This window comes from Grampus griseus (genome assembly GCF_964374135.1).
Source record: "Grampus griseus genome assembly, chromosome: 21".
Classification (NCBI taxonomy): Eukaryota; Metazoa; Chordata; class Mammalia; order Artiodactyla; family Delphinidae; genus Grampus; species Grampus griseus.
In genome coordinates, this window is record NC_139015.1 from 12,765,899 (window position 1) to 12,793,307 (window position 27,409).

Below are 27,409 nucleotides of genomic sequence, written 5' to 3' on the forward strand. Positions count from 1 at the left end.
CGTCGCGGCAGCGGGAGCAACAAGCAGCTGCGCGTGAGTCTGCTGCTCGCACACCCGGGCGCTCACACGCGAGTAGGGGTCCGGGGGGTGGGGTGCTGGGCGCGAGCTTGGGTTCCGGCCGTAAGCTGGCGGCGGTAGGAGGGGACCGCAGGTACCTACCTGACTCTCCATCCTAAGGGTCACCTGAAGGTAGGGAAGGAGGGAGGAGGAGGGCGTGTCGGGGAGGCAAAGCTCTTGACATGCAGTTGGTGGGGCAGGTGTCAGCCGTGTTTAGAGCCTGTTTTCTGAGTGAATAAAAATTCACTTTGTAACACTGCCCACTTCCAAGGAATACAAGGAGCAATTAACTGACGAGAGAGCATTACTTAGATACTAGTGCAGTAACTGGGCCAATAACGCATCCTTAACTTTATTTGAACCCTTATCAGTAGCTGAGTGTGTAACCATTTGAAGGGCAGCTGTCATCAGGGACACCGCCTGGAGCTCTGTCTGGGGGCGAAAAGGAAGGCCTTCCCCTAGTAAGTCACCAGCAGCGTCCTCCCAGACTGAGTGTGCAACAGAAGTTCCCTCCCTGCAGGATGAGATGGGCAAGGGTGAGAGCTAATTTTCCTGAAAGATGTCTTAATGTGGCTGGTCCAGGAGAGGGGTTTTATACTGTAGTACATGCAGCTAGGTTCAAATCTGGCCTCTTTAACTTACTAGCTGGGCATCCCCAGTCAAGTTGCTTAACCTAACGCCTCAGTATTCAATGCCTTGAAATGAGGATGAGTGAGAGAATGCAAGAATACAGGGGCAGCACCCGTCACCTTCAAGGTGTGTTAGCTCAAACTAATACAGTTCACTTGGGACCTGCCGTTTCTGGGGTCCCTTGTTTTAAAGTATAGATTCTCACCTGGTTATACCTGTTTCTTCCCCCACATGCAGTTTCATTGGCCTTCTCCCAAACTTCTCTCCCCGACACAGAAAGTCCCTTCCTGAGAGGCCAGAGCTACATATATGTAAACACTTTTCTAAAAACATAGCTCCAACACCCTCTTTGTCACAGAAGTATTCAGTTCTATGGACTGGAAAAAGAAAAGTATCTCAATGCTTTTGGTGAGGAGACAGCTGAGGGTTTATGCTTCTGTTTTGTGGCCGTGGTCTCAAAAATAGATTTCCCATGCACCATTATTTCTTATCCCCTCATAGAATACTATTTGACCCAGCCAGCCACTTTCTTATTTCGTAAAGCAATGACTATTATAGGTGATTAGAGTAACTGTATACAAACTCTGTAGGACAGTTGTCCCTCTTTACCACCCATGGGCCCAAGTTAAAAACCCAGTAGTCCTTAATGTTTTCCTTCCCCCCAACACACATCCAATCGGTAGTATCCTACTGACCCGTTGATGCTGATCCCAAATCTCTCTGGGCCTGGCCCCTCCTCCATCCCCTTTGCATCGCCTTTATTCAGCTATGGCAGTGGCCTCAGAACTGGGCTTCTGAACTAGGGCTCATCCAGGTTAACAGCCGGGTTAAGCAGAAAATCAACTTCAGTTGAAGCACGATTGCAATCCAAACTCCACCCCTCAAAAATCTCCCCAAAGCCTTCAGAATAAAGTCCATATTATTTGACAAGACATAAAAAGCCCGTTATAATCTGGCACCAAACTTCCTTTCCAGCCCCATCTCTTGCTACTGTGCCCCACAAGCTCTACACCCCTCCCTTGTCAACCCAGCTTCCATTCCTTTTGGTAAAACAACAGAGCCATCCTCTTGTTCGTTGTTTTATCCCTAGCATGGTGTCCAGCACAGAGGCACTCGACTACTTGGGAATTAATAGTTCCTTGCCCTGGGTTCTCAAAACATATTTTAGACTTTATCAGAGTATTTTTAATATAAATGTAATCGATATCTATTGTGCAGAATGCAGGAAGTACAGAAAAGTTGAAAAGAAAATATGACACCTGCGATCTTACCAGTAAGGAATAGACCTGATGATATTTTTATGTATTTTTTTTTTTTTTTTGGCTCCACCACGCAGCATGCAGGGCTCTTAGTTCCCTGACCAGCAATCGAACCTGTGCCCCCTGCAGTGGAAGCATGGAGTCTTACCCACTGGACCGCCGGGGAAGTCCCTCTAGTAAGTTTTCTCAAGGGCCATTTCCAGTCCTCATCTGCTCAGCGTCTCTGTGTCATTTAATAATTCCCATCATACTGCCTGATGCCTATGTGACAACCTTCTCCTGTTTTATTTCTCGGCTGGCTCCCCTTCTGCTGCCAGCCTCCTAAATTATGGTGTTTCTAGATATTCTGTCCTCACCCCTCCTATTTTCTCATTCTACATGCTTTCTCTTTGAGTGCTCTCACCCACATCCAAAGCTTCAGATAATCACTATTTGGTGATAACTCCATAATCTATAATTTCTAAGCTCTGGATGCATTTATTCTAGATGTTCCTCGGGTACAACAAATTAGTTATGTCCAAAACTAAACTCATAACATCTTTCCCCACCATCTTGTATTTGTCACTTCATTAACCAGCCAGGAAACTGGGAGGCATCACCAACTCCCACCTTTCCTGAGCCCCTGGAGCTCCCTGGACATGGGTATGTTTCCAATTTCCAGGCCCCTAAACTCATAAAACGTAGACTGAATTTCATTCTGTTCTTATGCGCTGGAAGACATGTATATCTGACCCCCAAATCCACTGTGTATTGATATACATCATCAAGAAATATTTTAGCCCTTTGATGAGATGCATACAGTCATAAATCTCTGTGGAAAACGGATCAGTATAGCAAAATATAACCTTTTTGAAAGTTTCTGGAAAAAACAGCCTTGGCCATACCAAAGAAATCTGACCAAACACCTGATCTAAAGCAACAGATGTTGTTTGAGCAGTGTAGTATATTGAAACTAGAGTGAGTTCCTGAGTGAGGCATGTTTATGTTTCACCTGCAGGATGGACATCCTAGGACCGTCTACCTGGATGCATCAGAACTCATGTCTTTTCAAGGGAGTCGAGAAAGGACTGCTTACTTGGCCATGCAGCAATTGACCTCTCCATGATTGAAGCTTAAAGATACATTCAAGGTTAGCCCCTCTCAAAAGGGTTTTTAATTTATTTTTCTGATAAATGAGAATAGTTTGATAAAATAATTGTTCAAGCAATAATCCTTTATTGAGTCAAGTAATAATAATTTATTGAATCATTTATTGAGTCAAGTAATAATCATTTATTGAATGTCCAAGAACTTTTCTCGTGAACAAAACAAATGAAAATCTCTGCCTTTCAAGAAGTTTTCTTACAGTCTAGTAAATTGGAATGTTAATTTCCATTGTATCATCCTAGTAATGACTCGGACGTCACCTCCATCTATAATCGCAGTCTTTACAACTGTACATTAAAGTTATGAATGTAGAATATGATGGCATGCTCACTAAAGGGTTAAGTATTTATAGCTGTGATTAAATCAGTGCCCCCCTCATCAGTCTGTCAGTTGATGCCCTAATTTTCCCCACAGTATCTCTGGTACCACTTCGGTCCTGGCCACCAAGGCTCTCTTCCACGTTGCTGTAATTTAGCAGAGGTTATAAAATCATGGAAAATGAGTGTTCCACACTTGCCAGAGCAGTTGGCCAATACAAAGCAAAGAATATCATTGTGAAGTCCACACTGAATAAATATACAGCCACATTAGATTGCAGTTGAAACAGTAGAACTGCAAAGATGTTGAAAAAGCCATCAATCAAAGTTCAGGGACCATAGGCATCAAGTTGGAGAAATTCTTATCTATTACCTCATGTAACAGTTTCTTCCATTTTGCTAGAAACTCTAAAATGAGGTGCATTTTGTTGCAATTATTCTCTGAAAATAATGAATTTAAATTGAGCAATATATTGCCCAATCCTTAGTAACAAATATTAATTTTGTCCTGTTCTTTTGATGACGTAAGGGAAGAAATACTCTTTAAAAGTGCCAAGATGATTGTGTGTGTGTGTGTGTGTGTGTGTGTGTGTGTGTGTGTGTATGGGGGCAGAGAGGGAGAGCGAGATGAGTGAATTTTTCTCGTCCAAAAGGAAGGCTTTCAACTTTGAAAACTTCAAAAAAAATTTTTTTTGCTATAATTTCTCTGTCTCATCCCAAATGGATTTGAAATATTCATTATTTCTCTAAGGTAATAAACTATAAAGTACTGCTTTTAAAGTCAGAAGGAAAAAGTGCCTATAGCCTTGCCTTGAGGTTCTTTAGAAAAAATTACTATAATAGTTTCAAGTATTAAAAATATTTTAGGGACTTTGCTGGTGGCGCAGTGGTTAAGAATCCACCTGCCAATGCAGGGGACACAGGTTCGAGCCTTGGTCCGGGAAGATCCCACATGCCCCGGAGCAACTAAGCCTGTGCACCACAACTACTGAGCCTGCGCTCTAGAGCCCACGAACCACAACTACTGAGCCCGCATGCCACAACCACTGAAGCCCGCACATCTAGAACCTGTGCTCCACAAGAGAAGCCACTGCAATGAGAAGCCCGCGAACCGCAATGAAGAGTAGCCTCTGCTCGCCACAACTAGAGAAAGCCTGTGCACAGCAATGAAGACCCAACGCAGCCAAAAATAAATAAAATTTAAAAATTTTTTAAAAATAAATTTCCAGTTTGTAACATAAATTCAGCAAACCACATAATTCACTGAATCTGAATATTTGAAGAAGTTCTGTTACAGCTTCCACCATTTCCCTACAAGCTCATTCACAGCATGTGAACCTTGATGATGTTCAGTCTGTTCTCTTTGTCCCAAAACTTCTGAGCATTTTGAATAACACACCTTATCCTATTGGAAAATGTTTGGAAGTTTGCCAATCAGAAAGACAGAAGAGTCAGAAAACAAAGGATTGACAGTATTTTTAAATACTCCTACTTCCTCAGAAAGTTTCATCTCCACTACATCCAAAAGGTGCACGTACACCTCTCGGCGCTGCCTCCTTCTCCTGGATGCAACTCCAAGACATTTCCTAGCCGTGCTCCTCAGGTAAGAACATGGCAAGACCAACCCCTGCTCTCCTGGAGCTTACATTCTAGTGGGGGTGATGTCAACAGACAGACAAACAAACCAAGAAAATAGTTAAAGATTTGTATCCGTGTTCTGAGGGAAACAAACACGACTTTGGATAGAAAATACTGGGGGATCTAGGTGGTCAAGGAAGGTTTCTCAAGGAGAAAATGACATTTAAGCCAAAACTTGGAGGAGAGGAGACTGTATTCGTTTCCTGGGGCTGCCATAACACAGTACCACAAGCCAGGTGGCGGAAGTAACAGAAACGCATTGCCTCCCAGTTCTGGAAGCTGGAAGTCCCAGATCAAGGTGTCCACAGGGTTGGCTCCTTCTGAGGGTTATGGGGGAAGGATCTGTTCCTTGCCTCCTGGCTTCTGGTGTTGGCCAGCAATCCTGGGCGTTCTTTGGCTGGTAGCAGCATCACTCCATCTCTCCCTTCATCTTCACGTGGTGTTCTCCCTGGATGTGTGTCTGTATCCAAATTTCCCCGTTTTACAGGGACACTAGTCTTATTGGATTAGGGGCCCACCATACTCCAATACGATCTCATCTTAATTCATTACATCTGCAAAGACAATCTGAGGTATTGGGGGATTAGGATCTCACTATATGAATTTTGAGGGGGACACACTTCAACACGTAACTGATATCAATTGTGTGATGAAGCCCCGAGCCAGGGGGAAGACTGAACACAAAGGCCATGAAAAGCAAAAGGGTCTGGCATATTCTGGAAACCAAAAGAAGGTGAATGTGACTTAAGAGTTCTGAATGAGGGTAAGAAGGACACAGGCAGGTGGGCAGAGGCCAGATCAAGGACTTTGGATTTTATTCTAAGATCAATGGGAAGATTTTGAAGGGTTCTGTGGTTTTAAAAGGTCATGCTATAAATTTCCCAACTGTCTCAACATCAATGAAATGCAAGGATTTCTTAATTTGTGTATTTCTCAGAAGAATTTGTAACTGTTCTTGCACTGACCTCTCAGTTCATTACATGATGAATTTGTTGAGGAAACAATGCATTGGGGATATTTTGAAACAGTTTAATTCTTTTTCATTTCTTTTTGGCATTCCTAAGGTATTTCCTTCCCTTTAACTTTCTGTCTGATTTTCATCTCCACAAATAAATGAAGTAAATTTTTACTTCATTCTTTTTACCCTATCCCCATAAAAACTTCCCTTAAAAAAAAGGAAGATATATTCAACTGTGGATTCCAGGCACGTGCTATTTTCCTGTTTTGAGTGAATGATGATAATTTTCAGAGATTGTGTCACCACAAAATCAACATTCATTCCAAAATTTAATGGTTTCAAATGTATTTCTTTTTTTGATTTCTAAAAATTTTCAAATTTCTTTTCCATCAGAAACCCCTTGTGTGTAATAAATAGTTTCCACAAAACTGAATTTTTGTTGGCAGAACAATCGGCATAAGTAAAACTTCACGATTTGCCTTGGATGTTTTGTAATTTGAAAGCAAATGTTGGTTTAAACAGCCCACCATATATTTTGTCAATGTCCAGCTGTGGATGCTGGGTTTTTAGCACCACTTCTTTCCGGACAGCCAAAAAAAAATATATCACTTTCTTTCCTGTTTTACATATTGAGGTTCTGCGTAAGATTTCATTTGGGGAAAAGGTTCTGTCGCTTTATAAAAAACATGGAAAAAAGATCAAAGCCACCAATACTACTGGCAGTTTGTTTTGCTTCATTTTCCTATAACTGGAGATAAGAAAGAAAACACGACAAACCATAAGTGAAGAACCTTAAGACTGAAGGAGAGAAAGAAATACGCAGACCCAGGAACAGACGCCCGAGGGAGGGTTGATGGGTGAGTTCACGCTGGGTGGCTGGGCGGAGCCAGCCTCTGCGAAGGGGCCAGCATTGTAGGTTCACCCTCACGTGAGTTGCTCAGGTTGTCTCCATATTTCCTTGTTTTTATTTCCTACCTTGATGAGAACTTTTCATCGTTTCAGGGATGCAGAACCAACAGATTCATGACGACTCGTTTCACAATGTATGTGGTTGATGCCATGTTTATATGACACTTTTGACCAAGCCTTTTCCCTCATTGAGAAATTAGAGGAACACTACCCTAGCCCTGTCATTTTCCACAATGCTTACAAATATTTTACCACATATACACTCTTACTGGTATTTCTGCTTATGATGAACTTAAGTAAGATAGCAGGAAATGTATGCTCCATTGAGGGTAAAAGGAAAACAAAGTTTTATATGTACAGTAAGGTCACCCTAAAGATGTTCATATAAGTAAGGTGAAAAGGAACTACATCAAAACATTAATAGTGGTTGTCTTTGAGGGATGGAACTATGGGTGATTTTTTTCCTTTTGAAAAATTAACATTTTTAAGAATAGATTTTCCTTTTATTAATGTAAACATTTTAATATATTTTTATAGGTGATTTCAGAAAATTATTTCTTGATATGCCTATGATTTTTATGTAAAGGACTTATAAGGTTTTTTTAAAATTAATTTATTTTATTTTTGGCTGCGTTGGGTCTTTGTTGCAGTGCGTGGGCTTCTTATCGCGGTGGCTTCTCTTGTTGCGGAGCACGGCCTCTAGGTGTGCGGGCTTCAGTAGTTGTGGCTCGCGGGTTCTAGAGCACAGGCTCAGTAGTTGTGGCGCACAGGCTTAGTTGCTCATGGCACGTGGGATCTTCCTGGACCAGGGCTTGAACCTGTGTCCCCTGCATTGGCAAGCGGATTCTTAACCACTGCACCACCAGGGAAGCCCGACTTGTAAGTTTTAGCTAGTTTTATCCTTGGGACTTCAAAAAACAAAGCACTGGTTAATACATCTTATATTTTACACTACATTCTTATAAGAATTTTTAAATCTCTGTGTAGAAGATAATTTTTTCCTACAAATGCTATATAGTTTCTCCCAGTTTTTAATTTTATCAAAATATTCATTTTTAATGACTCTCCAAACAGGACTCTCCAAAGGAACATATAAAAACAAACTAACGTGTGTCCAGATCAATGGCTATTAATAAGTGATACATTCCATAATCATTATTAATATTTAAATAAGCTTTTGCTTTGATTCACATCATGTTTTAAATATGCCGTTTGAAAAAGTTTGACTTAGGAGAAATCTATAACAACTAAAGAATCTCTTCTACTTGTAGTTTCATTTCATTTGTATGCAAGAATATTACTATATTCTTAGCAATCAAATTCAAATTCTTAGATCTCAAACATGAATGAAGACTCTAAGCAAATTATCAAAATTTTATGTTAAATTTTTTCTTTTTTTGCCTTTCTTCTTTCTGGCACTTCCACATTTAGTCATCATATTTCCTATTTTACTTGCTCAACTTCCACATATAACAGGATTGGCAGAAGGGAGAGAAAACAACTCATTGGAAGGCAGTAAAGGGTAGGATGTCTCTGTCTCTCTCTCTGTCTCTCTCTCTCACACACACATACACACACACACACACACACACACACACACAGTAGAGGAGGAGTCTCTGCATGCAGAAACTCAATTCAGAACATTTTTCCCACAGAAATAATAAGAAACCATGATGGTAAAAGTATATAGTTTTCCTTCATTATGGGTTAAAATAAGAGTTTGTGGGCTGGCCCGGGAATACACCATTTTATAACATCGTACACATGGGAAACTTGCATTCTGAAATCTAGACAGCTGTTTTCAAAAGACACTATGAGGGCTCAGTGCGTTATGTGGGCCTGCGGCTGCCCACCCTCCGCAGGACCGTGCTCAGCAGTTTGGAGGCGATGAGGAAGAAAGAGGCCTGCTTCCTGATCTTGAGGCATTTGCAGTCCACGTTGGGAGTCAGGGCCCACAGTGCAAAGATGATTATTTCAAGGTAGAAATGGCATGTGGCCCCACTCCCAGGTAACATTTTAATACATTCATTTATCTGTTCATTCAGCATCTGTTTCTTGACTTTATAGTAATTATCTCTCTATTTTTATAGTCTAAATGATATTTTCTAATATAAATAATACATGATTATAGAAGAATATTAGAGCAATACAGACTTCTCTGTAGTGACAAAATCAGAAAGAACTTGAATGTTGATAACTGAATGATTGAATAAACTGGGGTTGATCCATTCTGTGGGGTGTTATGCACCAATAAAAAAGAACAAATTAAGAATATCTGTTGTTCTGGACAGGGGACCAGGATGTATTATAAAGAATGAAGATCGAGATGAAAAGAAAGGTTCCTATTTTGATCTCCTTTTTGCAAAGACAACAGTGGACACCCCCAAAAAAGTTTGAATTCGAAAGGATAAAGGTGTAGATATGAAGCTGTTAATAATGGTCACCTTAAGGACAGGTGAGCTACTAATTTTTTTCTTTATTTATTTTTGTACTGAGGAAAAAGATGCTAATTTTAAAACAAAATGAAAATTTGGAAATACAGAGCAGATTAAAGAGAAAGATTAAAATCACTTTGATTTCTGATTTCTGTTTTGCTTGGTATTATATGTGTGTCAGAGAGAGAGAAGGAGAGAAAAAGAGAGAGAAACTGCCCTTGATAATTATCAATAGACTTTTCTTTTTTTTTTTTTTTGCGGTACGCAGGCCTCTCACTGTTGTGGCCTCTCCCGTTGCAGAGCACAGGCTCCGGGCGCGCAGGCTCAGCAGCCATGGCTCACGGGCCTAGCCGCTCTGTGGCATGGGGGATCTTCCCGGACCGGGGCACGAACCCGTGTCCCCTGCGTCGACAGGCGGACTCCCAACCACTGCGCCACCAGGGAAGCCCAATAGACTCTTCTTGAGTGTCCACTATGTTTATGTCACTTCAGGGCCCTTCTGGTAAGAGTGCTTTAACCCAGAGCCACCTAATAGACCCACGATGGAGACACTTTTAAGCAGGCTGGCATTTCACTTCCCTATAAGAGCCTCCTGCTTTCCCTATGGGAAAGGCCCGTCGTGGCCCTTTCTGTGTATATCTGCTACCTGAAAGGTAAGGAGGAGTTTCCTGAAGTGTAAAGCTGGGGGAATGAAGGCTGTTGCTCTCATGCCAGCCTGAGCCCTGCTCTTGTTAAGGGTTCTCTGCTTCACCCTGATGGATTCTCCTACAGCATCTTACAGAACTGACACGGCTTCCCCTCCAGGCAGGCTGGATGCACTCACCGGAGGGAAGCAAGCAGCTGCTGGAGTCTGGCCCACTGAATACGCTTTGAGAAGGTGTTGTGTGCGTTTCTGTTCAACATTACTTGTATGTCCATGATACCAGTTCAGTGGCCTCAGCACAAGTAGGGACCTTAGTCCAGTTTTCTCTGTACCTATTCTGAGGATGATTCACCGAGTGATAGGTGCCCATTACATCAGCATGACACCTTCATCAGTCAAGCACAAAAATAAATGATTCCACGTGGTAAACAACGAAGCATAGTAAGGATACCAAAGAACGGCTCAGGCTTCCTGCAGGTAGTGGGATTTGAGCTGTACCTTAAAGAATAGGTTAACAATAAATAAGCAATTAAAACAACTATACCCCAATAAAAAAATTAAAATAAAAAAATGCTCACACAATAAATAAATAAATGAGAAATTAAAAATAGATTGGTGTGTGTGTGTGTGTGTATACTTAATAGCCAGCTTTAAAAATCCTTCACAGAAGCTTTCAGACTTTAAAATGTCCTCTCATCCCACACAGAACACCCATCTAACAAATTCATCTGGTCCTACAGTCCACGCCAGTTCTGTGTTTAGGCCAAAGGGATTTTGTTGAATTATACATTAAATATATTGGTATAGTTAGGAAACTAGTTTTTTCAGTTAAAAAGTGGATATGGGGGCAGAAAGACTCCTACATCCAACATGTGGAAGAAATATGTGCATTTAAGAAGATCGCTAAGGCAGCTCTTTGGCCTCTAAAACTATAGGCTGAGAACTATTTCCTTGGGATACTTTAACTGATTCCATGGAATGAAAGCGAAAGGTGACAGTCACCAGATGAGTGCCTGCAGATGTGAATTCCTTGGACGCTCTTAGGTTAGGGCGTGTATCAGCGGACGGGCTGATGTAATGTAGTGGATCTGTCCATGGCTACGTTCAGCATGTACAGAAGAGTAGCCTCAAGTTATTTGTTAAATCAGCATTCGGCTCACAAGTTACTTTAATTACATGGCTATGATGATTCCATGATACCAGACACCTGGTGAAAACTGAAGAAGAAAAAGTCTAATGCTCAGATGTTTAGCTTGTGATCAGGTAGGCAAAACACCTGTGCACTAAGCTAGTGTTTTATGTAGATGTTTGATGACCTCTAACCCTTTTTCTATACACTTCATTTCTTCCTGTTAGCCAGTATAAAGCTCAGATTAGATTAAAATTTAATTTATCTCCAAGTTTAGGCTTTAATGAAACAAAAATAAAGGAATTATAAGAGTGCTGTTTTCTGCTACAAAAATGTGGGAGACTCTGGTTTCAGAATGACAGAATAAAGACATACCCACCCAACCACCTTCTCTCAAAATTCACCAAGAAACATCAAGGAAAACAGGTAACAGAAATGCATATCCATCATTCAGAAACTAGGAGATGTCTGTGCCCACAGTACATGGAGAGAGAATTTGGAAAGATGCATATCAAAGACTAAGCAGAGAGAAGGAAGGTCGAACCTTAGTGGCTGCAAAGGGAGTTGAGAAGTGAGCTACTTTTTCCATACAGAACCCAGAAAAGCACAGGAATGGGAAAAACTGGGCAGGGGCAGCAGGATTAAATTGATCCCTCCAGTTCTCCACCCCCACCCAGTTCCCAAGCAGTTTGTTGACCTCTCTTCTCCCTCCAGACTCTGAGGTGAGCAGAGGTGGAATTCCATCTGAAGCAAGAGAATTGAGGGAGTCTGTGTGTGGAAGAGTGAAATCTCCATTTCTTTTCTACTGCTCAGACCCAGAACACCAACACCCAGAATAAAATTCCAAGAGAGGAGACTGGAGGGTGCCACCCCAGAGAAAATACTTGTAAACAGTGATATTTGCAGGGCCTCGGTAAAAACAACAACTGGTCCCCCGATCTGCCTCAGTGAAGACCACCAGTGTATAAGACCAACACATGTATGCTGAGCTTCTGGTCAGGTGAGCTTTTTGGTGTCTTACTTTTAAGAGTGAACACTCAAGGGCCAAGAGACACTCTAATATAACCATGATGAAAAAAAAAACAGAACAAAGAACTCAGAGGAAACAAAGATGGTGCAGGAAAGAAAACGTCAAAAAAATGTTAATGTCATTAAAGATGTGAGAGAAGATATTACATCTACAAAAGAAGAAAAAAAATGATATTAAAAGGAACAATTAGAGAATACAAAAAAGTTCCTAGAAATTAAAAATATGATGGAACATTTTTTTAATTCTATAGAATAACTGGAAGATAAAGTCAAGTAAATCTCAATATAAAGCATAATAAAATAATAAAGAAATGGACAATAGGAAAAAATAATAAAAAATGGATACTCACTGCAAGAGATCCAGTATCTAGTACAAATTTTAGAAGATGAGAACTGAGATAACCGTGGACAGGAAATTAGTAGAGGCATAAGAAAATTCCTCAGGAAATTTTGAGGGACATGATTTGCCAAATTTAAAAGGCACCCCAATGTCTAACTCAATATGTAAATGAAGATATGATGTGAAGATCTATATCAAGACATCATCACAATTAAGAAAGGAAGAAAAAAAAAAAAAGAAAGGAAGGGATAGTTTGGCCATGAAAGAGTAATAAGGACTAGACTTGACAACCTGCAGTGAACAACTAGAAAACTGGACAAAACATATGAAACAACAGTTTTTCAGGCAGCACAGGACAATGATCCTTGAGAAAAGGGAATCAGATGAAGTGAGCCCTGGGCTTTCTGTTGGAGGTGATTTCCATGCTGCAGCTGCAAGGATGGGGGGACCCAAATAGAAGCAGGGAAGAAACTGAGGAAACAAAGATCAGACATCAGAGAAGCTTAGATAGATGGAAGTTGTGAGGCAGAGTTCCCAAAAAGACGTAGTTACACAGAAAAAGAGCTCCAGAAATTTGTACGGTCCCCTCTAGCGTTTGCTGTGTTCTGGACTAGGCATGTGGAAACCAGAACTCCAAAAGGCTGGACAAAGAATGACTGGGGCATGGTAAACGAAATATTCCCAGAGCTTACACAGACCTTGGAATTGATCAAATTCCCCACAGGCAGAATGGAGATGCCAAGCCATTTATGCCTCTCTGGTAGGGCTGAACAAATGCTGGAGCGGGGCTACTTTCCATATGTCTTAGAAAAATTAAAATCAGGTCTTGAAGGGATAAAGCTGAAATGCGAGTAAAACTATTTGCCTAAACAAATCCAAAAACTCATTAAAAATGAAAAATCAAGCAAACAAAAATTCAGACATTCAGCAACATAAAATACACAATGTCTAAAATCTAATAAAAAATTACTAAACATGCCAAGAAGTAAGAAAACATGACCCATAATCAAGAAAAAAAAAGCAATAGGAATAGATACAAATAAAAGCCAGATATGATGGAAGTAGAAGACAAAGATTTTTTTTAAAGATCTTATAATTGTGAACACATATTTAAAGGAAAATATGAACCTAATGAGAAAAAGAAAAGGAAGATATCAAAAAGAAATAAATGAAAATTCTAAGATAAAAAGTACACCATCTGAAAGTTTAACTGGATGAACCCAGAACCAGATCTTGGTTTCTAAATCCATTCTCCAATAAAAGAAACCAGGGCTTCTTGGAGAAATGAGATTCTAGAGCTGGGACAGAGAATATACAGAAAGCAAGAAAGTTCTCAAAAAAACAAAATGATGGAGGCATGTCAAAGGAACAAAGGAGCCAAATGAAAGACCTATGCTGAGAGAGTTTGAACAAAAAAAAAAAGAAAGAAAGAAAGAAAAAGTATTGGATTATAACTCAAAGTATAAAAGAAATATTGATGAGTCCATACTAATAAAAATCAATGATAATAAATAAATAAATGCAAATATGCATATAGAAAAATTTCAAATAATTTTATGTAGGTCCTACTCCCTCAAGGAGGCAGAGCATAATTCTAATCCCTTAAGTGTGGGATGCGCCTAGTGAATTCCTTCTAAAGAGACCAGTATGGAAATAGAGGCAAAGATAACTTTATAGTGGAGAAACTTGACAAACTACCTCACCCAAGTGATCAAAGTTAACATCATCAGTGATAAATCATGTTGGTAGCATGAACCCTTAATATGTAATGAAAATGACTCAGTGGCCTTTGTATCAAAAATCCATAACTACAATGTGGTAGGCAGAATAATGGCTCCCAAAATGTCCATATTCTAAACCCCAGAATATATTACCTTATGGGAAAAGAGACTTTGCAGATGAGATTAAGGATAGGGACCTTGAGATCCAGAGATTCCCTGGATTATCTGGGTGAACCCAGTCTAATCACATGAGTCCTTAAAAGTGGAGACCTTTTACTGTCCTGTCGCCAGAGACAGAGAGAGATGTGACGATGGTAGCAGGTCAGAGACGGAAGGTCAGAGAGAGTTGCTCAGTTTGTAGAAGGAGGAAGGGACCCCCAGCCAAGGGGTTGTAGATGGCCTCTAGAAGCTAAGACAAGGACACACAATCCCCCAGAACTTCCGGAGAGGAATGCAGCCCTCTGACACTTTGATTTTGACCCAGTGAGACTCACGTCGGACTTCTGACCTACAGAATTGTAAGTAATATATTTGTGTTGTATTGTTTAAGCCACTGAGTTTGTAGTAATTTATTACCACAACAACAACAAAAAACTAATACACTCAGTCTAACCATGAGGAAAACATCAGACCAACCCAAACTGAGGGTCATTCTGCAAAATACCTCCTCAAAACTCTCAAAGGCATCCAAAACAAAAAAGTATGAGAAACTGTCACAACCTAGTGAAGCCTAAGGAGGCATGATAACTACATGTAATGTGGCATCCTAGAGGTGAAAAAGGACATTAGGTAAAAACTAAGGAAATCTGAATAAAGTATGGACTTTAGTTAATAGTAATATACCAACGTTGGTTCATTAGCTGTAACAAATGTGTCACAGTAATGTAAAATGTTAGCAATAAGGGAAACCGGGTGAGGAGTATACAGGAACTCTGTACTATCGTTGCAGTTTTTCTATAAATCTAAGACTCTTCTCAAATAAAAGTTTATTTCAAAAAAATTCACTGGATAGGAATAGCAGCAGATTAGGCACAAAAGGCCAGGGAATATGAAGTGATAGCAATACAATCTATCCACAATGAAGCACAGAGATAAAAAAAAAAAAGACTGAAAGAAAATGAAAATAAAGACTGAGTGATCCTTTGGGGCAATGCGAAGCAATCTGACACACATATATTTAACTGAAACCCCAGAAAGAGAAGAGAGGAGTGGGGGGAGGCCAGAAAAACATCTTTGAGGAAATAATGACCAAATATTTTCCAAGTCTGATGAATCCCATAGATGCAAGAAGCTCAACAAACCTTAAGCAAGACAATCAATCAAACAAACAAAACACAGGCAAATCATAACCGAATTTCTGAAAGCACATGATAAAGAGAAAAATCTTAAGAGCAGCCAGAGAAGAAAAAGGTATTATATAAAAAGGAACAAAAATAAAGATGACAGGGCTTCCCTGGTGGCGCAGTGGTTGAGAGTCCGCCTGCCGATGCAGGGGACATGGGTTCGTGCCCCCGTCCGGGAAGATCCCACGTGCCGCAGAGCGGCTGGGCCCGTGAGCCATGGCCGCTGAGCCTGCGCGTCCGGAGCCTGTGCTCTGCAACGGGAGAGGCCACAACAGTGAGAGGCCCGCATAACGCAAAAAAAATAAAAAATAAAGATGACAGCAGACTTGTCATCAGTTAAGGATCTGGAAATGAGATCATTCTGGACCTTCCTGGTGGGCCCTCAATCCAAAGACAAGTGTCCTTATAAAAGAAGAGAAGAAGACACACCCACAGAGGACAAAACCACGTGAGGACAAAGGCGAGACTACAGGGATGCAGCTGCAAAAGCCAAGGAATGCTCGGAACCACGGGAAACTGGAAGAGGCGAGGAAGGATTCTCCCCAGAGCCGTCCTGGGCCAAGAACTACGGTCGTATGTATGCTTTGCTGTAAATATAATATTAATAACTACTGATTAACCACCTCTACCTTTCTAAATACGTAAAATCAAATAGGTCTAAAATCTTTAACCCTACAACTGCCTACTTCATGCCCAGATTCTGGGTTGGTTAGATTTTTATCACACCTCATCTCAACCTCATGGTCTTATGTGGTCCCATATGGGATCCAGGGTGATTCATCCCCCTTTTTCAAGTTGATAATTTGCCAATATCAGGCAAATTCGTGACTTTGGTGTTTCTTACATTTTTATGCTGATTCAATGTCAGGTAAGATTAAGAGATTGGGAGAACATGGAATGGTGTATAAAGGTTGGTTTTTGTTAATTCTGGCAAAAGGATCAAGTTTGTTTTTTTCTCTCGGTACTTAAGGATAATTTTTAAAAACTTTTCAATATACTAATTCTTTTTTCCAGTTTTATTGAGAAATAATTGACATACATCATTATATAAATTTAAGGCATACAGCATGATGGTTTGATTTACATATTAATACTTTTAATGAGGACAACTAAATAGATTAAAACTAAACGTATTTTCAGAGCACCAATAAGGCCAGTGATCTCGATAAACCTTAATCAGTAGAAAATTTTAGCTATTCCATGTGGCTCAACAAAAATATGAATACACACACACACACACACACACACACACATAACCTATCACAGAGTCATTAACAAAACTTAAGTGTGTGTCCACTCACTTTTCATGATATTATCTGACTTATTTTTAGTAGAATGACTCATTTTTCTGAGAGTGGTGAGAGATTTGGACCAAACCCATATTCCAGCCTTTTTATCACCAAAGAAGGAAGGAAAGTGTAGGGAACGTACATTTACTGAGAACATGCTATGTAGCAGGTGCTCCGCTTAAACACCTATCCCCCCCGGTAGGCCACTCCCTGTGAGGTTGGGGATCTAGTTCCCATTCCAGGATTTTGTCATCTCTTCCTGGTCTGATGGGGAAGGCTCCTAAAAATTACTGGTATCTCTGCTTCTACTTTTGTCTCCTGGCGGTCCACTCTAGACTCAGATGCACCAGAGTGTTATTAAAATATAACACGTCACACTCCTGCCTAAAGCCCCTCAGGCATTCCCCATAGCAATTAGAATAAAATCCTCTCTCGCTTCCATGGCCTACAAAACCCCTGCATGGGGTCTGGCCTGCGCCCACCTCCTCTCTTACTCCGTCTGGGACTAATCTTTCTCCCACTCGCTCCCCATGCTTTAGCCCTGGGGTCAGCAAATGACAGCACATGGGCAAAACCCAGCCGACTGCCTGTTTTTGTACAGCTCCTGAGCTGAGAATGGTTTTTACATTTTTAAACGGTTGGGAAAAAAATCAAAAGAAGAACACTCTATTGTGACATGTGAAAATGATAGGCAATTCAATTAACAGTGTCCACAAATACGGTTTTATTGGAACAGAGCCATGCTCATCCGTGTGTGTATTGTCCAGGGCAGCTTCTGTGCTACAACAGCAGAGTAGCTGCAACCAAGACCGACTGGCCTAAAAGCTGAAGATATTTACTAGCTGGCCCTTTGCAAGAAAAGTTTGCTGAACCCCGCTTTCGTCACACGGGTCTCCTTCCCGTTCCTAAAACTCACCCTGTTCATTCTCTCCTCAGGGCTTTCTAGTTCCTGTTCTCTCTTCCTAGAACGTTCTTCTCCAGCTCTTTGCATGGCTGCTTTGTTCCATGAGGTCTCACTTAACGTGGGCAAAACCAGCAGAAGGTCATACACTATCAGACCGCATCTCTTACCTACAAGAGGATCCTGGCTAGAGAGGTTGGATTGAAGGTTCCTTCTTTCCTTTCTGGCAGCAGCGAGGAAAGGAGAAGCTTTCTGGAGGCCAGGCTCCGAAGTGCACTGAGCTGCTGATCCCTCCTGCAGTCGGTGTGAATGGATGCTCCTAACCTGCAAAGTAGAGCCTACGGAGCTGCAGGAAGGGAGGGAGAGCTCCATCTCCCAGGCTCCAGGGAACAGAGGAGCCTTCAGAGACCCTCCCCGGCCCCGTCAGACGATAGCCAGCGAAGCGGTGGGCACTGCCCAGAACTCTTGGCGTACTGTGTGAACAAGGAAGGAGGGTGAGGTGTTCTTTCATCACAGCGCCCTGGTCCACAGGAGAAGTCAGTCGCCCTGTGGATAAAAAGGAACCTAGGGGCAGGACAGGAATAAAGACGCAGACGTACAGAATGGACTTGAGGGCACGGGGAGGGGGAGGGGTCAGCTGGGACAAAGTGAGAGAGTGGAATGGACATATATACACTACCAAATGTAAAATAGATAGCTGGTGGGAAGCAGCAGCATAGCACAGGGAGATCAGCTTGGTGCTTTGTGACCACCTAGAGGGGTGGGATAGGGAGGGAGGGAGGGAGACGCAAGAGGGAGGAGATATGGGGATATATGTTCATAAAAAAAGAGAAAAAAGGACCTGAATTTAGTGTGAGGTGGAGTCAAAGTGCACAGCTCTTAGACCAGAAGGCCTTCTCTCTCCACATCAGCTTCAGGATCACGGACAGTCACTCTCCCTCTTCTGTGAAATACCAACTTGTCTAAGCCTCTGAGAGATTCTTAAGGGGCCAGTGAGAAAACATTTGTAAAACTGCCTTGTAAATTATGACTTAAAGGAACATAAAGTCCCTCACTCATCCTCTCTGAATACGGTGAAACGAGAACACAAAATTCTACCAAATACACACCGCTGTGACAGCCCCACAATTAAGCCTATTTGGTTAAATTGGTATGTTCTTAAGTGTATTATTTTGTTCTTAAAAAGAAAAGACGTGTGTAAGATTTTAAGGGGTGTTGGCTTAAAATGCAACTACATTCTGTGAGATGGAGGGTGGGCGTTGCTGGACGCAGCGATGAGAAAGGGAGATTCTGAAAAAGAAAAGGTGCAGACGTAACAGATCAGATCGCGGCCAGCCAGGGAGAGAAATGCACCAATACCTCCCCTCACATTTATGTGGCGGTTTTGATTTGGAAACAGTATATTTCCCAAAGCAACTCAGCGAACCGGGCTCGGGGTACGAATGGTTTTCATGGAACTGAGTGTACTGAATTCCGAGGGGAGCATTCTGACAGAGGCTATGGCCGCGGGAGGAGAGGCACTCACTCGGAATTGGGATTTAGAGGGAAATGCAGTAATTCCACAGACAGTGAGGACAATGCTGTGCTAAGGGCTGCTTTAACATAAACCAGTATGTCTGTGAAGGCTCGTGTGAGGGCCCGGGCCCTGGAGTCGGGAGCCAGGGGCCCAAGCTGATGCTCTGACGCGCTCTAGCCATGAGAAGCTGCTCTCTGGGAGCCCATTTTCTCCGTAAAATTGGGACAACGTGCTCTCTTGTGAGGAGTAGAGATGCAGCATGTAAAGCAACTTGCACCGTGCCTTGCTCAAACAAAAGCTGTTATTGCTGTGCTAACCTGCCGGGTCAGTCGCTGTTGAGACGCACACTTCGTTAAAATCATATCATCTTCACTAGGCTGCGAAGATACCAGTTTGAAAGCTTAGCTGACATTAGAAGCTGACAAATTCTACCTGCAATGCCTGGAGATGATTCACAAGGAGAGCACGACAAGAACAGAAAGAACCATCTGCTTCCGCAGGTGCCAAGGTAGCGGGGAGGGTCCTCCCCTGGCTGAGGTGTGGGGTGAGTCTGGGGTCTGACTCAGATAATTCCTGCAAGGCCAGAGCCACAGGAATTGCTCAGAATGGGACACAGGGCCCAGGGAAAGAACTCTAGCTGAAATGAGCATTAGGCTGGAAAGGTAAGATTAGGAAGCAGAAAGTAGGCCATGGACCAGGAGAGGCCTGAGCAAGTGGTATATACAGCTAGATGGCTGACTGGGCCCTCTGGAGCTGGGCTGTGGCCAGGGGCTCTTTCTTCCACCGCCACTGCACAACTAGCTGCCCGTGCAAGCCAGTAACCTTTGTCACCCATCCCCACCCATTGAGACCTAGCCTCACCCTCCTGGATGGATCCTTGCCCAGCTGCCTGTCACACCCCAGTGGTGTCCACAGCTCTGTTCCTTTCCTCACCTGCAAAGAACAAGAAAACAAAGAAGTGAGCAGAGCCTGGGCCAGGTGAAAGGCCAGCAGCTATAGGTGAGCAAGGAGACTCCAGGTCCCTAGCAGTCTGGAAGATCCCCTTGGTACAGTCGGAAGAGGCAATTCCATGTGGCAAAGGCCAACCCTTTTGCCCCCTTACAAAGCAATCTCTCAGCATAGATCTACAGAAACTCACCAAGCATCTTCAAAGTTTGAGGCTTGGAGGGGCCGAAAGAGCAGCACAGGTTCTGATGAGAGTTGGACCTGTGTTCTAGTTTGTACTTGCTTTCCTCCGCCTCTCGTGCATTTCCCTATCTGACTGCCACCACCAGCTGGCAGGTAGGATCACCGTGCAATTGTTCAACATTACTGGCCAATGTATAAGAGACAAAAGATGGTTTAGGACTATCGACAAATGTATAAAATGGTGGGGTGTGTTAAAGATGAATACTAGATATTTTTCAAGACTTTGTATAATCTTTCATATACAAATAGACTTTGTGGATTTCCAAGAAGAAAACAGAGCATGTAGTATTGCTCAAACGTTACTGTACTACAGAAAATGTTATGGGCTGAATTGTGTCCCCCACTCCAAATTCATATGTTGAAGTCCTAAACCTCAGTACCTCAGAACGTGACTGTATTTGGAGATGGGACCTTCAAAGAAGGAATTAACTTAAAGTAGAGTCATCAGAGTGGGCCCTAATCCAATGACTGGTGTCCTTATAAGAAGAGCCTAGGACACAAAGACACCAACAGGCGCACCCACAGAGAGATGGCCATCTGAACACAAAGCAAGAAGGCGCCGTCTGCAAGCCAAGGAGAGAGGCGTTGGAAGAAACCAACCCTGCTAACACCTCGATCTCAGACTCGGAACTGTGCGAATGTACACTTCTGTTGTTTCAGCCACCCAGTCTGTGGCACTTTGCTGTGGCTGCCCCAGCAGACTAATGCAGAAAACCCATCAGCGTCTTAATGATCAGCTTGCTATATGCTGGGACAGCATTAACCATCACTTTAATAGTTTTATTAAAATTTATTCTGGACGTTTATTCATTTTTATTTGCTAGTTTCGTAGTATCACTGGTTTATAAATACTAACTTTCCTACCTTTACGTGTGTTGTTTGCACGTGATTCACACACATCCTCAAGTGGCCAATCTCCGCCATTACAGAGAGACAAACGCTTCCTGTGCATTCTCGAGCTATACCCCTAACCCCTGGCCAGCAGCTTGGAGACTGTGGTGGTTTTGTATGATGTCAGTGTAGCTAAGCTGGAACTATGGATCCCAGAAAACCTGAGCAACATTTGGAAGGTAGAAGTGAGACGGGAGCAGTGTTTGCAGGAAGTCAGAAGGTCCATGTGGGGTCAGGTGCCGCGGCAGCTCCCAGCACAGCGGTGCCTCCGCTGGCTCACCTGGCGATGGAGGGCAGCAGCTCCAAATCCTCTAGGTTTGCGTGTAACTCCACAGTGAAGCGCACCAGCTCTTCTGCAGGTCGCCTTCATCACTGAAGTTGGAGGATTGGAGGCATGAGAGACCGAGGTGGGACACATGGGTTCCCATTCATCCATCCACACAGGTTCCAGTTTGTCCCTGCCATCTTCACTTTTCCACTTAGCATCCTTCCCCCGCCTCCCCCCCACCTACCCCATGAAGCTTGTCCATCCCGCTGACTCAGGCCCAGGTCTTGACTCAGCATGGACAGATTGCACAGACTGCATAACCAGCTCCCATAATCATGTGTGTTCTAATCCCCACAATATATTCCTTACTTTGCTTAAAGTGGTTTTGCAACTCTGATCAAACTTTAACTGATACAGAATTTGGAACCAGAGTGAGTGACGCTGTAATAAAAACCTAAAACACATGCACTGGCTTTGGGACTGGCCTTGAATGTCTGTCGGTGGAGGCTCAAATAAACATGAGGAAAATATTCTTGGAATCTGGAAGGAAGGAGACATTTTTATACAGCGGTGGGAAGTTTAGCAACGTTGACATCCATGGTAACTTGGAAAATAGAAACTGTACCGATGAACCATGTGATCTAGCCACAAAATTGTCCAGGCACAGTGTTGACAGTGCCACCTGGCCTCTTCCAACTCCTACATTAAAATGAGAGGGTATAAAGATAAGCTAAAGAACAAACACTTCAATATAAAGGTGACAGGTCTTGCTGAGTTTGAAGATAAAATTGTTTCTCATTCTCAGATGACAAGCAAATCTAAAATTAAGAAATGGCTTCTGGATCTGGTTCCAGTCAAGATGGAGTAAGCAGACTCCACGGTCTCTCTTCCACTGATTCCATCTATAAACCCTAGACAGAACACATAAAGCAACTAATGAAGACTGAAAGGAAATAATAGCAGGTAGATTGGGGAGGGAAATCAAAACTCCGAGAAGGTCCAGTAAGATGGTGAGTGTCCTGGGTTTTTTTCCTTCCACATTTCTTGGCATAGATGCAGGAAAACCTGGAACTCAGAACTGCTTAAGTTGCACACACAGGAAAAAGTGCAAGAGAAACTCACTCTTTCTGATCAAGGGAAAGGACAGAGAGAGCCACAGTCCTTGAGGGTCTTGGGGAGGGGAAGGGGTGTGAGTCACTGTGGCAGAGGGCAGCCTGTGGCAGACTGAACAACCCGAAGACGGCCACCACAGTATCTCCCTTCCCACATGCTCCTTTGACAATGTGATTTTGTCATCTCCCATCGAGAGGTGGACTCTGCGTCTCTTCCCCTTGAACCTGGGTGGACCTTTGTGACTATCTCAACCAACAGAGTATAGCAGAAGTGATACTTTGTGACTTCTAAGAGTAGATCATAAAAGGCAGTGCAGTTTCCTCCTGGATTTCTCTTTGAATACTTGCTTTTAGAGCCCAGCTGCCATACCGTCCAGAAGCCCAGATACACGAAGAAGTCACATGTATTTCTGACTGACGGCTGCAGCTGAAGTCCTAGCTGACAGCCAGCGTTAACCCCAGATTCCAGCACCAGCCCCCACGTGACTGCACCCCCATGAGAGACCCCAACTGAGAACCGCCTGCCAAAACCCAGTCAACCCCACAATTTTGAGAGGTAATAGCACTGACTGATTTTTGTTGTTTGATGCCACTGAAGTTGGGGCGGTTTGTTACACAGCAACAGGGAACTAGAACAGGGATCATAAAAACAGCTGTTTTGGTGTCTTGCTCATGAGCTCTCAGACTTTCTCCAGATCTACCATCCTACCTCCCACCTACATCTCAGTCGCTAAAGTTTCCCCACCCTGTTGTTCTCATAGTGTGGTTTGCCCTTCTCATCTTGGTCTTTAGGAAAACCACTGACTAGTCAATCCCTCACTGACTAGGGATCCCCATACCCCAGACGCCGACACTAGGAATACCTCCAAGATCCACCCCCAGTAACCTTAGCCATCAGGTGTGGAACCAGCAAAGTAGGAAGTTCCTCACCTGTCACGAGGTGGGAATGATAAGCCTCAATAGATCAGAAGCTCAGCAACCCCTTGTGAATGTGGGGAAGAGTAATGAGTGTAATTATTATAATCGAAGTATCACATTATGGAAATCTAAAGAAATGTTTTAGAGAAATACAGAATAAATAATGACGGAAGAGAGAAAAGGAAGAAAAGATAAAAGAGGAAATTAAAAGAAAATGGGCAAAAAAATGAAAAAAATAGATACAGGGTCAGAGAAGTACTGAGGGAAGAGATAAAGATGATTAGGTGAGAAACAAAAACTGAGGAGAAAGCAGGTCAAGTAGAGGCCCTAACACGTGAGAGCTATGCCAAAAATACCTGCTGAAGGGGCGGTGCAAAACATGTACTAGCACTCACTGTACGTAATCTATACTTCATTTAAAAAGTAAACAAGGGACTTCCCTGGCGGTCCAGTGGTTAAGACTCCACGCTTCCAGTGCAGGGGGCACGGGTTCAATCCCTAGTTGGGTAACTAAAATCCCACATGCCTTGTGGCCAAAAAATAAAATAAACAGCAAGAAAAAATTGTACTAACTAGACTGATGCATACTGATCTTACATCTCTGCTCTTAGAACGGTAGCATTCAAGTGAGTTACTATCTATTATCAATGCAAAATTATGACATTTGGAGATGGGACCTGAAATTTGAGTATATTATTAGAAAAGACGTTATAAGGATGACTCTGCTTTTTATGGTACATACAGAAAGACTGAGAGGATGTATTGAATGCTGGAATTTCGCTTCCTGACCAGCTGTTAGGATGTTAATCATTAAGGAACAAAGCGTACTATACCATTAAATAAAGCATGCTGAAAGAAGACAATAGTCATGATAAATGTAGAAATAAGCAAGAACAAAATAAGCAACAGTGTAGAAGCCAACAGTCCTCCCTTTACAGAGAGACACCAAACCAAAGAAGCATATTCTCTCCTACATGCAGCCTTTGTACAATAAACCATCACTGTATGTGGAGCACAAAGGGAGGTTGTGACCTGCATCTCCAGTTTTGGGTGAGGAGAAATTATCCTACCAATAAGAGACAGATGCCAAGAAGAGAAGATGACTTAATCTAGTTTTACTCCTGGTAGCACCCTGGTTTGAGAGGGCCCATGACACAGCATTCCAGACAGTGTATTTGGGCACATGGGTTACAGGCGGGGCCAAAACATTGAGTCCCTCATCCCTTGGGGTGGCCACGTGCAGCTCCACACATTTACACAAATACAATTTTCTATCATCATCACTCTCTATATGTGTCCAGTGGGATGAAGAAGGTTGGGAGACTGTGTTGCGGTTGAAATCGTTCTTGATTTATGAGGACTTCATAGAGGTAACAAAATTCCGTGCATAATCTACCCTGATTCCAACCAGTTAAGGAGAAGGAAAATCCCCTTCAGACTATCTCACTATTCCCTTGGGACTCTCCCTGCCCTCACTAACCCACACTCTGCTCCCAAATTTACAAAGAGAGAAGTAAAGTTGGAGGAGGGTAACTGGGTAAATGTTCAGTTGTCACTGATCAGCTTAGTGACCTTGGGCAAATTACCAAGATCATATAGTGAAATCCCTTCAACGTATAGATGAGGAAACCTAGACCTAGGTTAAATACTTAGAAATATCAAAGATGTGCCTAGTGGTAGCACCAAGGCAAGAACCCCTATTTTCTCCAGTCCCAGTATGCGGCTGCAGCTGCCCTTGAACCAGACTACTGCCCTACATGCCTCAAGTAAATTAGTCATTTAAATAAAAGAAAAAAGCACCACGTGCACTGTCACTATGGGAGATCAGCAGAGCTGTGATCCAAGGATGCTGGCTTCCACCAGAATGGGACGGTCAAAACGGGCAAAGAGCCTTGGTATGCCCATCACACTTAAAGATCAGGGTTCTGCTTTGCTGATGCAGAAACCCCAGAACTGGTTGCATCATGGGAGGACAGACTCACACCAGCTATACCCAAAGACCTGAAATCTAAAGCAGAATGCTAGTTTACTACTGTACGCTAGTTTACTACTGTACGCTAGTTTACTACTGTACGCTAAGGGGGAATAGGTCTTTCCAGACTGTTTACTCCAATCTCAGCAGCCCCTTCTCATTTTCCAGGTCCCTTAGAGGCTGCTTGACGAGCATGAAATCAGAGCACAGGGATGCCCAGGCCCCAGAACACCTGATGAAGCATCCCGTGCCACAATAGTGGATTTCAGTGACTGCCAGTTACTTCCTTCTCCCACCCCCTCACCTTCCCCCCACCCTTACTGCCGAATTCCGGCTTGAGAGGGTGGTGTTCAGCCACCCGCCTCCTATTGACAGTCATTCTTTCCTAGATAAAGCAAACACAATTGATTCGTATTCCTCCAGGTTAATAACACCTATTATGTTCAGCCTCAGATAAGTTCGTACAGATGTCCTGATATACAGCATGGATTAGCTTAGGGCATCTCTATCTCCTTAGGCAATAATTTACTGACTACATTCATTATCTTTTGATACTTCCTCATTGACGTTAACGTTATCTCAAAGTTGTGTCTTATTGTTACTCCATGTACTAACTACAATATCTGCTACAAGCAATGCCTAGCAACTAGCTAGGGTGTCAACCAAAGAATTCTCGTAGCACATATTATAGCTGTTCATTTCATATTTTCACCCTATGGCACATGGGGCTGATTCTGCTGCATTGAACCACACTTTTCCATAACTTCTCTAGTTATTCTCACCCCCTTTTAGCCCATTTTCCATATCTTTTTTTGTTTTTCTTTTTTAATCTTCCAGCTACCTTTCGTCTCCATACTTATACCAAGGCACACACACACGTATCGTCTGTACTGACAAACAGCCTCGGCTCCTTCTGGAAGGCAGCAAAGATTAAATCCTTACTTTTGGTGCAGAGTGCCACTGCCAATTCTCAGCCCTGAGACCTTGGAGCCTCAGTTTCCTCACCTGCAAAATGATGACAGTCACTTCTGTCACCTGTTTTCTTCACAAGGTTGCTGAGAAATTCAAATAAGATAATGCAGGTAAGAACACTGTGAAAGGCTCAGCAAGCCACACAAAGGTAAGGAAAACATGCAGATAATTTGCAATAAAAATAATTAGGCAGGGGGCTTCCCTGGTAGCGCAGTGGTTGAGAGTATGCCTGCCGATGCAGGGGACGCGGGTTCGTGCCCTGGTCCGGGAGGATCCCACATGCCGCGGAGCGGCTAGGCCCGTGAGCCATGGCCGCTGAGCCTGCGCATCTGGAGCCTGTGCCCCGCAATGGGAGAGGCCACAACAGTGAGAGGCCCGCGTACCGCAAAAAAAAAAAAGAATAATAATTAGGCATTCATGTTCATTCATTTAAATGTGGCTTTGCTCCTTTTTTGCATCAATTAAATCAAGAGAAATGTCAGGTATGATTCTTAGGGACCAAGATTATGTTTTTGCTGGGCAAGAGGAATATGCCCTCGAGTGCCTTGGGGATAGAGTTAATTTGGTTTTTCTACGCTTTAGAATTAAAGCCCTATCCGGAATTCTCATGCCTTTTTATCCTTCTAAGCATTTTGATGCTAATGTAGGAAAGTTCAGAAGCGATGACTATTCTAAATATATATTACTTTATTTAATGAGTATCTTCATTAATACTTATGGTTCATCACATGACTACCTTTTTCAAAAGCAAGAGTAGGTGGATGGCAAGCCAACCCTTGTGCCTGCACACACAAAAAGTTTGGAGACCCAAATAAGTAAATTTAATTA

At 42.6% G+C, this 27,409-nt stretch overlaps 2 long non-coding RNA genes across 6 annotated transcripts in view; one reads left to right on the forward strand and one right to left on the reverse strand.

The window, feature by feature from the left end:
* LOC309838840 lies at nucleotides 1-10,841 on the forward strand. 5 transcript variants are annotated; one of them, XR_014298396.1, is made up of 5 exons: nucleotides 1-33; nucleotides 2,024-2,122; nucleotides 2,944-3,075; nucleotides 9,206-9,369; nucleotides 9,618-10,841. It is a non-coding gene; the product is annotated as an uncharacterized lncRNA (long non-coding RNA). The 5 variants fall into 5 exon arrangements; XR_014298400.1 differs by lacking the exon at nucleotides 1-33 and adding an exon at nucleotides 62-189; XR_014298397.1 differs by lacking the exons at nucleotides 9,206-9,369; nucleotides 9,618-10,841 and adding an exon at nucleotides 4,910-5,189.
* Nucleotides 7,486-27,409, reverse strand: part of LOC309838839 — a 24,531-nt gene continuing 4,607 nt past the window's right edge. The window contains exons 2-5 of the long non-coding RNA XR_014298395.1: nucleotides 21,620-21,711; nucleotides 20,122-20,193; nucleotides 17,915-18,068; nucleotides 7,486-7,822 (exon numbers count right to left, since the gene is read on the reverse strand). This is a non-coding gene — a long non-coding RNA (uncharacterized lncRNA). The remainder of the gene's footprint in view (nucleotides 7,823-17,914; nucleotides 18,069-20,121; nucleotides 20,194-21,619; nucleotides 21,712-27,409) is intronic.